The 14,191-nt window shown below is 43.2% G+C and overlaps 1 long non-coding RNA gene across 5 annotated transcripts in view; it reads right to left on the bottom strand.

Annotated features, from left to right (window-relative positions):
* Positions 1–14,191, bottom strand: part of LOC147005788 (uncharacterized) — a 105,533-nt gene that overhangs the window by 28,170 nt on the left and 63,172 nt on the right. For 3 of the 5 annotated variants that reach the window (XR_015046061.1, XR_015046057.1, XR_015046059.1), the window contains 3 exons: positions 10,005–10,344; positions 4,736–4,810; positions 214–287 (listed from right to left, as the gene is read on the bottom strand). This is a non-coding gene — a long non-coding RNA (uncharacterized LOC147005788). The remainder of the gene's footprint in view (positions 1–213; positions 288–4,735; positions 4,811–10,004; positions 10,345–14,191) is intronic. The other 2 variants (XR_015046063.1, XR_015046064.1) reach the window with 2 other exon arrangements.

The following is a 14,191-nucleotide window of genomic DNA, read 5'->3' as shown; positions in this document are numbered from 1 at the left end:
TGTTTTCCTTTTCATTGCCAGGTAGTATCCTATGATACAATTTATCACGTTGTATCTATTAAGCCTTCATCCCTTTGGGCAGAAATGTCTAAGAACTCAACTGCTGATCATAGGTGGTGACCTGTTTACTTTTTTATTATTTAATATTTATTTATTTTAATTTTGGTGTGTACTTGTTTTGCTTGCATGTATTTAAGTGCACCATGCACATACCTCATGCCTGTGGCGGTCAGAAAGAAGGCACTGGATCCTCCAGAAGTGGAGTTACACATGGTTGTATAGGTCTTCTGCAAGAAAAACAGGTGATCTTAACCACTAAGCCACCTCTCCACCCCCACATTTCTTTTAGAATAAACTGTCCAGCTGTTTTTCAGATTAGCTGTGCTTTTTGACTTTCTTACCAGCAACCTCAGATGCAGTTTCTCTACTTCCTTGCTGGTATTAGATACTGTTACTATTTCTCATTCTGGTTTTTGTTAGCATCCTCAATGCCTGATGGTTTCCCTCAGTCCTGATTATATTTGCATGTGCTTGTATTTAATATTCATAACCTCGGCTACGAGATGGCCCTCCACGCCCACTTTTCTAACAGGAATGTTTGGGGGGCTTCTTGTGCTGAGATTGGAGAGCCCTGTATATATTCTTTGTCTAAGTCATCATTCAATAAGTGGTTTGTAATGCATTCTCCAGCAGAGTCTTTCACCAAGCGTAAGTTGCAATCTTTACAATGTTTAACGATGTTTTTTCTCTCTTTTTTTTTAATCTTAATAATAGTTTGTTTACTAATTACATTAAGAAAAGTCATACAGGCCCATTCCACAAGAGTCAAACGAATTCCTTCCATAACATTGTTGCTCACATTATTAAAAAATTATCAATTATTTGGGTCAATTTCATCTTTAAACTGTTTTAACTGATCACCTACACAGAATTATTGGACCTGAGTTATAAATTATTTGAATCATCATGATTGTACTTCCTTATGTAAATCTGAGAGGCTGCTCTGACAGTGATGTGATGGGAATAAGTGAGACACTTGAAATCTTCCCTTCCATGTGATGGTAAGCAGTAAGTAGGTCACATCCCACCGCTTCTTAACACGGAATAACTGTGCAGGCCCTACCAGGAAGAAAGAGCTAGTAATAACATGCACTGCCTGTTGTATCACTGATACCCTATATAAGTAGCTTAAGAATGTAGTATTAAGCAAAAAGTGAAAATCATTATCATTTAATCAAAGAAACAAAATACAGAATGAAGGCAAATGGGCTTGGTATAGGTCCCAGAGATCCCACTCTGATTCTGAAGCAAATTTTAACACAAACGCATCTACATACAACTTCCATGACTATTTATATTAGAAAGATTCAGAGCAGATGAGGCCAGTGTGGCCTACCTTGATGTTTTTTTCTCTTACAGATTATACTTTGGGTATAAAATCTAAGAACCTTTGCCTCATCTCTGAAAGCCTGCCTTATGTCTTCTTCGAAAAGTGTTGTAATTTTACATGTAAGTCAGTAATCCATTTCAAGTTAATTTTTGTCTAAGACTTAAAACTTAGGTCACAATTTGCCCCGAGATGTCCAGATATTTCAGTGATGTCTTCCTCCACTGATAACCTTTGTAACTGTGTCAAATGCAGTCACGTAGTAAGTTACTGAAATATGAAAAACTGATTCTTCCTCTTATTTTTCTAAAGAAAATTTAGGTTATTTTTATTTACCTTGCCCTTTCAAAGCCAATTTTAGAGAAATATTACTTAAAATCTCTCTGGAGTTTTGATGACTATATTAATCTTGTATGTACACTTGGAGAAAATTGGTATTTTTATATTTAATCTTCCAATCCATGAACATAGTATATTTTCTCTACTTCTTTTAAGTCTTAACTAGTTCCTTCATATCAGCATTATGGGTTTGGTAGCATAGATACCTAGTACTTGTTTAATTAAATTCCTCAATTCCTTTCCTCTTTTTTCCCCTTACTTCCTTTTGTTAAACATGCTCTCATTATGTTGCCCACACTGGCCTTAAATTAATCAACTTATCTCTATCTCCCAAGGGCTAAAATTACAACATGTGCCACTCTATGTAGTATACATAAGTCTTCTTCCTTCCCTCTTTCCTTCCCTCCTTCCCTCCTTCCTTCCTTCCCTCCTTCCCTTCTTCCTTCCTTCTTTCCTTTCTAGAACTGATAAATGCTACTACGTTTTAATTTCAGTGCCTATGTGTCACTGCTAGAATAGAGAACTATAACTAATCCTTGCATGTTGTTCTTGTGCCATGCCTTCATTTACTCACTAAGATATTTCCTGTAAGTTCCTTGAAATCTTCTATAGAAATGATTATGTCAAAGAAACAAAAAGTTTTGCTCTTTCTTTCTGGTAAATATGTGTTTCATTACTTTTCTTGCCGTATTAAACTGGTAAGAAGTTCCAGTGCCATGGTAGAAATGGATGGGGACATGAACATTCCCTGTGTTTTCAACCACAGGGGAGATGTTCAAAGGTTTATCACAAAACATAGAGTCAGGTGTGTGTTTCTACAAACGGTCTTTAGCAAGCTGAGTCTGTTTTCAACTACACTTTTCCAAGTTTTCTTTTCAGATTTGTATTTACTCTCTCTCTCTCTCTCTCTCTCTGTGTGTGTGTGTGTGTGTGTGTGTGAAAGAGAGAGACAGACAGACAGAGACACAGAGAGAAAGAGAGAGAGAGAAACACAGAGAGAGAGAGAGAAGAGAGACAGAGATGTGGTATGTGATGTGTGTATGTGTTTTGTGTGTGTTCTGGGATATGTGGTGTGTGTGTGTGTGTGTGTGTGTGTGTGTGTGGTGTGGTGTGTATGTGTGGTGTGTGTCTGTGTGTGTATGTATGTGGTATGTGGTGTGTGTGTGTGTGTGTGTTTAGGAGGGTAGTCTGTGTGTACAGGTGCCTTTGGAGGCCAGGAGAGGATCCCATGGTGCTGGAGTTACATTTGTGAGACATATGAGGTAGATCCTGCAGTTTTAACTTTGGTCCTTTCCAAGAGTAGCAAACACTTTTAATCACTCAGCCAACTTTCTGGGCCTCTTTCCGAGAGTTCTTAGTCATGCATCGGTATTGAACTGTGGTAAGTACTTACTCTGTAGATTTATATGATTGTGAGGATTTTCTCCCTTAGCCATTTAAAAAGGTGAATTACATTAATTGATTTTCAATATTGAACCAGCCTTGCAGCTACAAAACAAATCCCATTTGGCCATGGTATCTAACTTTTGATACATTACAGAATTCCTCTTGCTAAAATTTTGCTAAAGAACTTTTGTCTGTATTTAGTGAGATATTGATCTTTAATTTTCGTTTTAAATTGTCTGTCTAGTTTCGGTGTCAGATTATACTAACTTCATATAAGAAATTGGCAAGAATTTCCTCTCCTCTATATTCTAGAAGAGATTGTATAGAAAGTATGTCATCTCCTCTTTAAATATCTGGCCCCATTCTAGAGTGCAGATTTCTTTGGGGTGGGTCAGTTAGTAAAAAGTCCCACTGTTCTTCATTATGATGAGGCTTTAAAATTATGTCCTATAGTAGATAAGTGGATCATCTGTGCTTTTCAAGAAGTTGTCTATTTCATTAAAGCTGCCCTGTCGATATGTAGAATTATACTAATTATTTTCTGTGTGTATTTTGTTGTTGTCTGCATAGTCTATAGTAGTGTCTCCTGTATTATTCCTGATATAAGTAATGTGTGGCCTTCTTTTTATGCCTGTGTATTGCTTGGTCTGTCAGTTTACCTGGCCTTTCCCAAGAAAAAAAATGTTCTGTTTTGCTAATAAAAATTGGTAAAATCCTATTGCTGTTCCCTTCACTGACTTCTTTCCTTCTACATGTTAGTTGCTTATTTGCTTTTCTTCTTCTAGGTTCAGGAGGATAAGAGCTTATTACTACTGACTTGTGGTCTTAATCTGTCTTAATTTACACACTTAGGATTATACTACCCAGCTTCACAATGCCTTAGCTGAGCACAATAAATGTTGATGTGATGTATTTCCTTTTATTCTTTTTTTTTTTAAGTTGACTTTCATTAGCTTGATTTTTTTTTTCTTAGCTGGACCAGTGAATGTATTATTTGGGCTATCATTTAGTTTGTAGGTGTTTGAGGATTTCCCTCCTGGTTCTCTGTTGTAAATTTCTTTTCTTCTCTCCTGGTCAGTGAATCCTTTTTTATAATTTCAATTCTGTTTTACTTTGTGGAGAAAATTATAGACCCAACTCAAGTTCTGGAGCAAGCTACCCCTGAACTGAATTTCCTATCCTGCTTTCAATTCTTATAGGGAGGGAGCGTACAGCCTAGGCTGCAGCTCAGCTTAGGATGCAGCTCAAACTGTTCAGGCATAGTTGGTGAGTTTTTATGGGTGTTAATGAGATCCTGTTGTTTGATGGCAGTGTTTCTCTCTCTCTCTCTCTCTCTCTCTCTCTCTCTCTCCCTCCCTCCCTCCTTCTCCCTCCTCCTCCCCCTCCTCCTCCCCCTCTCTGTCACACACACACACACACACACACACACACACACACACACACACACACTTTCCACACACTTTCTTGGTGACTCTAGCTAAACATTTATCTATACTTCGGCCTTTGTTTGGAACCAACTTTTGATTTAAATAACTAAAGACAATGAAGGAAATGGCCTGGGAACAACAAGCCAGAAGCTGAGATTGTCCTTATATGTGAGTTTCACAGTCAGGTTCCACATACCTGCAGAATAAATTTGACTTTTGTTTAATTATAGTTTTTCTGTTCTCTGTAGCATGAGCATTAGTCTGTAAGCACCTACAAGGGGAAAGGAATTGTCTTTTAGTATCCTTCCACATAACAACAAGAAACCAAACAACACCCCAGAATTAATTATCTAGTTGTGGTTGTTAATGATCCACACTGGGTTTATTATACACATGAGGATAACCAAGTCTCCCCTGCAGCTGAGATCTGTGGCCATACAATCTTCATCACACAACCAAAAGCCTAGGAACTATGGGAAAGTGCAGAATCAACACCACTGGGTCTCATTCGTAAAAACATCACGAATTCATCACAATGCTTAACCTTAAGGCTGCAAGAGTCTTTTCTATGGCGATGGGTCCTGGAAGCAGAGGGCAGCATAGAAGCACCTGGGAAACCTTTGAACAAATGCCTCGACTCCAGACCACCTTTCTTCCTCTTCCCTCCTCTTCCTCCTCCTTCCTTCTCCCCCCCCCCCCTTCTCCTCCCCCTTTTCTTCATGTCCCCTGTTTTAAATGGGAATGGTGTATTTAAATATGAAAGGCTGCTAAGAAGTTCTGTGGGCTGTTGGTGTAAATAAGATGGCTCCCTTCTTGTAGCTAACTAATGGCTTGAGTCCCTGCAGACTGACACACCCATTGTAGACACTGATGCTCTCCTTTTTATAACTTTATTTCATTTTCTGCTCATTTCTGGTGTTGACTTAAAGGGCCTTTATCTCATTGAGCTGATAATCTATGCTTTATGGCTGCGATTGTGAGCAATGGAAGCAGCGTGCAATACTACACGCATATAAATATTTGAACAAGAAAAAGAAAGTCTGTCTGCTGTGGGCCAAGGAAGAAATGAATTTAAACAAAACAAAACAAAAAATGCCACTAGAGGGACCTTGACACTGAACCACAAACTGACAAGGTGAAGCTCCAGCGGCATTCTATCCAGCTTTGAGATTTCACCAGTGGGCACTTGCCGTGGCCCCTGCACCACAGGGTACTCAGCTGAGGTCCACACTAGCAGGCTTATGACGTCACTGATGTGGCTTGCGTATTTGGTCAGGATCACTAAAATAATTCCCTTTGAGAAGAATCAATTTGCTCTTGCAGGGAGTTAAAGACCTGAGGGGTTTTAATTAGTTTACCCGGCCTTTGCATTTGATCACCAAACGTTATTGCAGAGTTCAAAGAACACGAGGCTGTGTGCCTCCTTTTCCCTTTTTGTGGGGCGGGGGCTTTGCCGCCTTTTTCTGCATCTCCTGTGAATAGTGGAAAATAAGGGCAAAATGACATTCGACTTAGAAAGTAAGAGCACCAGGAAGCGAAATTGGAGGCAAACAGAACAGCTAATTTCGCCAGGCATAGCTGATGTTGCCCGCGGTTGTCCCTGACAGCCAGGCGACTCCGAACCACCTGTGTTTGCTCACTAGCTTTCCCCAATCTGCGAGAAAATGGCCAGAGCCGGTCACATGGCAGGCAGATAGGCCAGGCACCATGGGAATACAAAAGCCGGAGCTTTTAGCAGAGTTAATCATTAATGCGCCTTTTCTTTGTCCCATTCAGGAGTGCTGAAGGCTTTGATAGCCTGTATTTGCCATGGGCCGGCTGCAGGCAGAGCCAGGTACTAAAGGGCCCATTGGTTCCAGGATCTCTATACAGCGTCTGAGCCCTGCTGGACCTGCCTGTAACCTTTCCACCCAATCCTGCCTGTCCCAGGCTAGCACCCTTTTGTCATACTGTCCATCCGTCCTGTACCTCCATCAGATTCTACAGCCCCAGACTGGAACCCTAGTGCATAGTATGTGACTAAGTTGTGATGGACAAGGCCAAGGATTAAGAGTTTCTGCCCACAGTCTGCCATTCCCTGGATCACAACTCCTCTTAACAGGACAAAAAAGGGGTAGGGTGGGGGCAAAAATGATCATATCACTTGCTTGTTTGCTAGCTTGCTTGGAGACCAGAGGAGTATCATTTTGCTTTAATAGCCAGAGGGTTTTCTTCCTAAAACTTGGCCTTAGAGTCACACCTGAACAATTCTGATGTCTCTGTCTCTGTGTCTACACTTCAGGGACTGCTGACAGGAGTTTTTACAGGAAGGGCACCCAACTCCTTAGTCTTCCGCAGGAATGAGCCCCTATATCATGACTGCTGCTAAGGTGAACCTTGGCTCCCAGGCCTTTTCCTGAAGCTTTCTTTCCCTTGGTCTCTGAAACCACCTACAGGAGGTTTGCCCCCTAATGGCTCAAAAACAAAACAAAGCAAAACAAAACAAAACAAAACAAAACAAAACAAAACACTACCATGTCTTACTGTCAGCTTCTGAGAACAAAACATCCTGGCTGTCAAGATAGAGAGACCATTGACACCCCATGGTCTTTAGGGGCAGCTAATGGCTACCAGAGGACATCATTCATTCAAAATGGGTTTGCCAAGGGACAGGAATTTAAAAGCTTAGAGTTATTAAGGGCAAAATGTTTTGGGAATTGTGAGCATGAGGGTATCACTGGCAACGTAGGCTGTGATTAAAGATGCTGTCTGGAAGATATCATACTCATATGCTAGATGGTCCTCTCCCTTGGATTCATCCAGCTCCCTCTGGCTGGGTCAAAAACCTTAGAGAGATTTCTCCAGTTATCTTTATGATATCAAGGGCATTTGAAGTGAAGGCAGATTTTATAAACTCCCCTTTTTAAAAAGCAGATGAGGAAGTGAAAGTTGACTGACTTGTTCTTCTAACACCTAGGAACTCAAGCAACAAACTGATGGGTAGAACCCTGAGAGGGTTAGACCATGTGGACAGGGGTTCAGAACAGCCTCACAGATTGCCAGTGGGTGTCACTTCCTGTGCTTTGCAGCCTGGTGTCACTCTGGAGGAGATGGCCATGTAGGTCAGACAGTACATTTTACTCAGTGACTTGATGATAATGACCTTGTACACTATACTATACCCAGGATAGGATCATATCTATAATCTCTGTAATTAGAAAGTGAATGGAGAGGAAAAGATAGATTGTATTGGGCATCATCCCATTTTCTGGGAGGAAGGTAAATGGCCTAGTTCAGGATATCCCAAACCTACGTTAAGATCTAAATTATTTCTTATTTTTTATTTTTATTTTTTCGGTGAGGTGAGAAAAGGTCTTTTACGTAGCCTTGGATCTCCTGGAACTCAATATCTGGACTAGACTGGGCCTCAGACTCACAGAGATACACCTACTCCTTAGTGTAGTGGCTGTACTTCCACACCTGGAAAGAGCCCGTTATTTATATGGAAAACGATCCCAAAGCATGTCAGGGGAAAGAAAGTGACAGGGGAATGTGGTCAGCCACCAAAAGGCCTGCTTACAGCCAGAATCATTTTATCTGCCCAAGAGCATTTTCTAGAAAAAGAGGTGCTGCTCTTAATGGGTGAAATGGTCAGAGTGCTGGGGAACTGACCCATCTAGGAGACACCTTCAGCCAATGAACACAGCTTATTAGCAGAGCCTTAGTCAAGGAAATTCAACCTGGAAGAAAAGATGGTGCAGGCCTCTACCAGGTGTCCCTGTTGTGTATATGTGTAAATATGTATATGTATGTATCATTGTGTGTGTGTGTGTATGCTTGTGTATCTGTGTGTGTGTGTGTGTGTGTGTGTGCATGCGCACGCGCATGAAGGTCAAAAAAGTCAACCTCAGTGTTGTTCCTCACACCTACCAACTGTGTTTAGTTTTGTTTTGTTTTTAAGATTTATGTATTTATTTTATGTGTATGAGTACACTGTAGCTGTCTTCAGACAGACGAGAAGAGGGCATCAGATCCCATTATAGATGGTTGTGAGCCACCATGTGTTTGGTGGGAATTGAAATCAGGACCTCTGAAAGAACAGTCAGTGCTCTTAACTTCTGAGCCATCTCTCCAACCTTCAACTCTGTTTTTTAAGACAAGGTCTCTCATTTTGACCCAGGGTTGGCCACTTAGGCTAGGTTGGCTGGCTAGTGAGCCCCAGGGACTTTCCTGTATCCCTTTTCCAGTGCACCAGCCTGCCCAGCTTTTGACATGGGTGCTAAGGATCAAACCCGAGATATTTGTTGCTTACATAGCAAGAACTTTGTTGACTAAGCTGTTTTCACAGCCACTCTGGTGTCTGCTGTTTACAAAGCAAGCATGCTCTAGCATGGAGTGACGGGCCCTACTCAGAGGTCTTCCAAGCATCAACTTCAGAATGTTCCACTGCAACGTGTTTGTGTATGCTTCCTGGGAGCCACTTGTTTCTCCTTTGGCACCCAACTCTCTGTAGTTACACAGGAGCTTGGCAACAGTGATGCTTATAATGGAGGGAGCTATGCAGTGGAATAATGACATCCAGAATTCATAAAGTTCTGGTCCTTAAGGACTCTTTGCCCAAAGTCACCTCTCCTTTTTTTTTTTTTTTTTTTTTGTAAAGTTTCACTGTGTCTTTACATAGTCTTACTGGATGCAAAATCTTTTAACTCACGATGTAGACCAGGATGACCTAAAGTTCCCACAGATTTTCCTGCTTCTGCCTTTCAAGTGCCAGGATTAAGGCATACTCCACCATGCCTGCCCAAGATCTCATTTAGCCATTTCATTCAGTTGGCCAGCAACTCTTTGGTCAGTGTTTCTCAAAGTGTGGTCATTAACCAGTATGACCCTCAGATAGGAATTCAGTCAAGAGGCAAACCTCAAGCTCTAGTCAACAGAGATCTCCCCAGTGGAACCCCAGGAGTAAGCGCTGCAGAAATGCTGAAGATGTCTAGAGGGCATGCATCAGAGTTCTCTTGAGAACTTCTGCCCCCTCCCCCATTCTCAACTTTCTAGATCTTCTTACCACATTCTTCAGGTTTTTTTGGGTTTTGGTTTTTGTGGTTTTGGTTTTGTTTTGTTTTGTTTCGAGACAGGGTTTCTCTGTGTAGACCTGGCTGTCCTGGAACTCACTCGGTAGACCAGGCTGGCCTTGAACTCAGAAATCCACCTGCCTCTGCCTCTGCCTCTGCCTCCCAAGTGCTGGTATTAAAGGTGTGTGCCATCACCACCTGGCCATTCTTCAATTTTAAAAGTCATTGTTTTAAGGAAATTTTATCAAGAGATCAGTTTTCCAGAACAGAGATTGGTTAATCTTGACTTGTATTGCATGCATCTAAAATATTTTTTCATAACTCATGAAAATATGAAATGCATTCACCCTGGAAACAGAAACACAGGCATTGGGGACCGACTCCAACCCCAAGTTTTTTGGGAAGGCGGCCTACCTCGAAGTATGGTTAATATACTCAGTGGTACTTCATTGGAGAAAACTATTTTCCTTTGCAAGTCGGTATCAGTTGCAGAGAGCTTCTTAGTAAGGAGTAGAAGTCCATGTCCAATTCCCCTCTCAGTGCTGGAACCCCATCTGGCTTGAACCTGTACAGGCCTGGTGCAAGCTGCTACAGTCTCTAAGAGTTCATGTGGTCATCAGTCCCATTGTGTTTCCTTGGAGTAATCCATTCTCTCTGGCTCTTAGAATCTTTCCATCTCTTGAGGGGTGTTCTTCAACCATTTAGGACCCGTCAGAGAAGCTTAACATTATTCCACACCACTTATGTTCAATGTCTGTAGAGATAAGAAGAGTGTCAAATTGTCTTGGAACTGGAGTTACCGATAGTTGTGAGCTACCATGCAGGTGCTGGGAATAAACTCTAGATCCACCCTGCAAGAGCAGCCAGTGTTCTCAACCACTGAGCCATCTCTCTAGCCCTTTATCCAATTTTTCTTGTGTTCAAAGTATTTTGAAATATAAAGCTGAGAGAGGGCATTAAAAATAAGTTTACCCTTCTCCAGATCCAAACAATCCTCCCCCTTGGAGCTCACAGTCCTGAGCCATCTGGTCTGAAGACTTATCTAGGGAACTATGTATTTTGAGGACTTTTCAAACCTGCAAGCAGAGAATATCCATGAAATATCGCAAAGGGGGCCATTTGGCTTGTACCAGAATCAAGCTTTGTGGAGCTCTTGGGCAGGCTGAGTTGTTCCTCCACCTAGGTGCTTACTAGAGTCCACAGGGTTTACTTACTAGAGACTCTGAACACAGAGCCCTCATCCCTCCACACTAGTGGATGGGAAGGCTTCATGGAGCAAGGGCACACACACACACACACACACACACACACAGTTTTAGGACAAGAGGTAGAACAATTTTGTTGTTCCACATAAACAACCAATGGACCAGCTCATCCTGAAGACTGATCTCCCTAAAAGGCCTTAAGACGAGAATGGAGTGGTAAGCAGGGCAAAGGAATGTGTTCCGGTGCATCTTGGAAGTGTCCAGCCAATTATTTGCCAGAGATACTGCAGGAGTGACTTCTGATGGCACTGGCCATTGGCAGTGACTGCAGAGCAAGAGTGCAGAGGAATATCTCGAGCTTGGATTTAGGATAGAGGTCCAGGGAGGTAAATGGTGCCCTCAATGTCCTTGAAAGACTCAGTGAGGAAGAGTCAGAATGGTTAAGCAAACACTGAGCTGTATCATTTGATATCGTATTGGTGCCAGGTGCCACTTTAGAAACTGCATTTGATTTTTTTTTTCACATGACCTGCAGTGGCCTCAAACTCAGTAGCTCAGGAAGGCTTTGAGCAGCAGCTCCTCCTGCCTCCACCTGCCTAGAATGACCAGTATGAGCCAAATGCCTGGTTTATGTGGTGCTGGGGATGGAACCCAAGGACCCCTACACACTGGGCAAGCATACTATCAATGATGCTTTATATATTCAAGTGTGTGTGTGTGTGTGTGTGTGTGTGTTCACATCTATATTGCTAGTGTGCATGCATGTGTCTGTACTAAGGAAGCCAAAATTCAATGTCAAGTGTCTTCCTCAATCAAATTCTATCTTGCTTTTTGGGACAGGATCTCTCACTGTACCTGCAACTTACTGATTAAGCTAGATCCCTAGGCTATCCTGTGAGCCCTAGGGACCTGCCAGTCCCTGCCTCTCTAGCATTGGTATTACAATGGTGTGCCACTGTACCTGACTTTTTGATGTGGGTTCTGAGGAATCAAACTCAGATTCTCATGCTTTTCACAGCAAGCATTTTATCAGCCGAGCCATCTCTCCAGCTCCTATTCAATTCTTAATGTTCAAAAGCTTGGTCACCACCCAAGAAAAGAAAAACCAACTCAAAGATAAGAACACACTGTGTGGTGGTCTAACAATTCAGATTGCCCATGCTCCACCCCTTCTCAAACTAGCATCCGATGCATCTCCAACTGTCAGTCAGCACAGTTCTGCCTGTGAGGAAGAGTCAGAACAGATGATTCAAGAAAATAAAGACACCAAGGAGACCATGATCTCGAAATGAAAACCTGTGCTGCAATTGTTCTGTGCTGTAGAGAAGAGAGGCCATCCTTTCTCCAGGTGACAGTGTCCCAGGCATGGCCCAGAAGAAGTGCCTCTCACCAAAGAGTCCCCCAGATGGAGTGGTACTACAGCCTCAGACACTCATTGGCATGAGTAATGGTTACCCAGGCAGATGGAGCTTGGTAATGAACTGCTAAGTGGATCTACAAGAGACACCTGCCTGCCTGCTGGCAGAGCCCCACCCCAACCCCAGCTGCTGCCCTTGCCACTCAGTTCCTTCAGCTGCAGGAAGTTCCAAATGCATCCACAACTGTGACCCACTTTGGAGAGAAGTCACTCTTCTATGGCTGGGCGATTGGAGGGACACCTCACTGACTTGATGGTAGAAGCTGTCTTTCCCATGTGACTTCTTTGTCCTCATTGATCCGGGGGAGGGTGGTGGGGTGTGAGCAGGCACCAGGCTTACTCAGCAGGGGCTGCTTGGCCACACCTGCTTCAGTCTTGTTTACACATCTCCTCCTCTCTCTACCAAGGACTGGGAGTCCTCTGGGTGCCCAGCAGATGTTCTGCAGTGCTATTTTTATAGATAAAGCTCCCCCTCCCACACGCAAAGTGCACAGGCGCGCGCATGCATCTGAGCTCAAACCTGATGCTCCCTCCATTTCTCTGACCCCAACTCCTTACTCAGAATAGTACCACCGAAGTAGAGCTGAAGATAACCCACAATAACCCAGAAAACTCTTGCAGCCCCTCACAGGGAGCCTTTGCTTGTTCCCCTCCACACAGCAATTCTGGTGCTCAAGCGGCTTTACTCACCCCAAAGGAGAAAAAGGTTCTCATGTGCTTACGCCATCCCCTCTGGCCTGAGTGGTATCAGTTTAATATCTTTGTCCCAGCTCATTCAGATCTTTACGACCCGCAGGAGCTTGAAGGCACCTTCATTTTAAAGTGCTTTGGGAACAAAAGACTCAAGAGAGTCAGAGGGTACATGGTATTGAGTGAGGGAACATTCCAGAAGGAGCCACTTAGGAGGCCGTCAGGTTCACAGATGCTGGTGAGAAACTATATACTCGACAGTTGAGCCACCATTTCTCTTCTGTGCCCCAAAGCTTTCCTCTCCATCTCTGAACTGCCATCCTCAGAGTATATTTGGGTTGTCTAAGGTACACCTCACCTGTCAGAGCAGCTGCCCTCCCCTCCCTGAAGATATGGATGATGTGAGTAGGGTTAAGGTACAATGGGGTTCATGTGTGGTATACCTGTTTCTGGTCTTGTTTACAGGTGCCACGCCCGCGGGGATCACCAGTCCTGTATGTGCATGCTTCCCCACACCCTCCCTGCAGCTCCTCTTGCCCGTTTCCATCTCCATCCTCACACTTGGAAACTGAACCCATCTGTGTTGGTTCATACCTTGCCATCATGTTGTACCTGGAATGAAATTATCCTAAATCTTGTTCTCTGGGTAACCCTGGCTTCCAGCGGGCTGAAAGGGGGGCTGGCAGAAGTCTAAACTTCAGTGACAAAGTAGAGATTGCTGTTCTCTGAATGCTGTTGGGTAGCCACAAGGAGGGACAGGTAGAAATGTCTGGTAGGTTGATGTGCCAAGAAGTAGGTTTGTCTACTTTCCAGAAATCATGCCCAGGTCTGGTGGCCAGCATGCAAGCCTGTTGTAGCTATAAAGACAGTTTTTCAGGTGACAGATGGGCTCCAACACTCCTGATAATAGTGATATTACTGGGTACACTGGGAAGGTCCTGGACTGAGGGGCCTTGAGGAACAAGGATCAGCAAACAGGAAGGAAATAAAATGTCTCCTACCAGCAGTGAAGATAAGGTGTTTTTTTTTTTTTAAATGGGGGTGGGGGGTGGGGCAGGCCCAGCTAAGTTTGCCCCAGGACAAAGAAGTTCATTCTTTCCCTTTGCTGTGGGGTGGGGAAGGGGAAGGTAGTAGGTAAGTGGGACTCTTCTGCCTTACTCAGGAAACCAAGGCAGAGAAACTTCCTGGCCTCCACTCTTGAGAGTACTAAACCTGGTTTTTGAAGCCAGTCCACCTGTCACTATGACGCTTGGTGTGGAGTCTGCTTGTGATTTTTTTCCCTAGACCTC

The sequence above is a fragment of the Mus caroli genome, unplaced genomic scaffold, assembly GCF_978045245.1.
Source record: "Mus caroli unplaced genomic scaffold, Mus_caroli_1 scaffold_2, whole genome shotgun sequence".
In the NCBI taxonomy this organism is placed as follows: domain Eukaryota; kingdom Metazoa; phylum Chordata; class Mammalia; order Rodentia; family Muridae; genus Mus; species Mus caroli.
The sequence above is the reverse complement of the archived record's forward strand: the minus strand, read 5'-3'. Positions and strand labels throughout refer to the sequence as shown.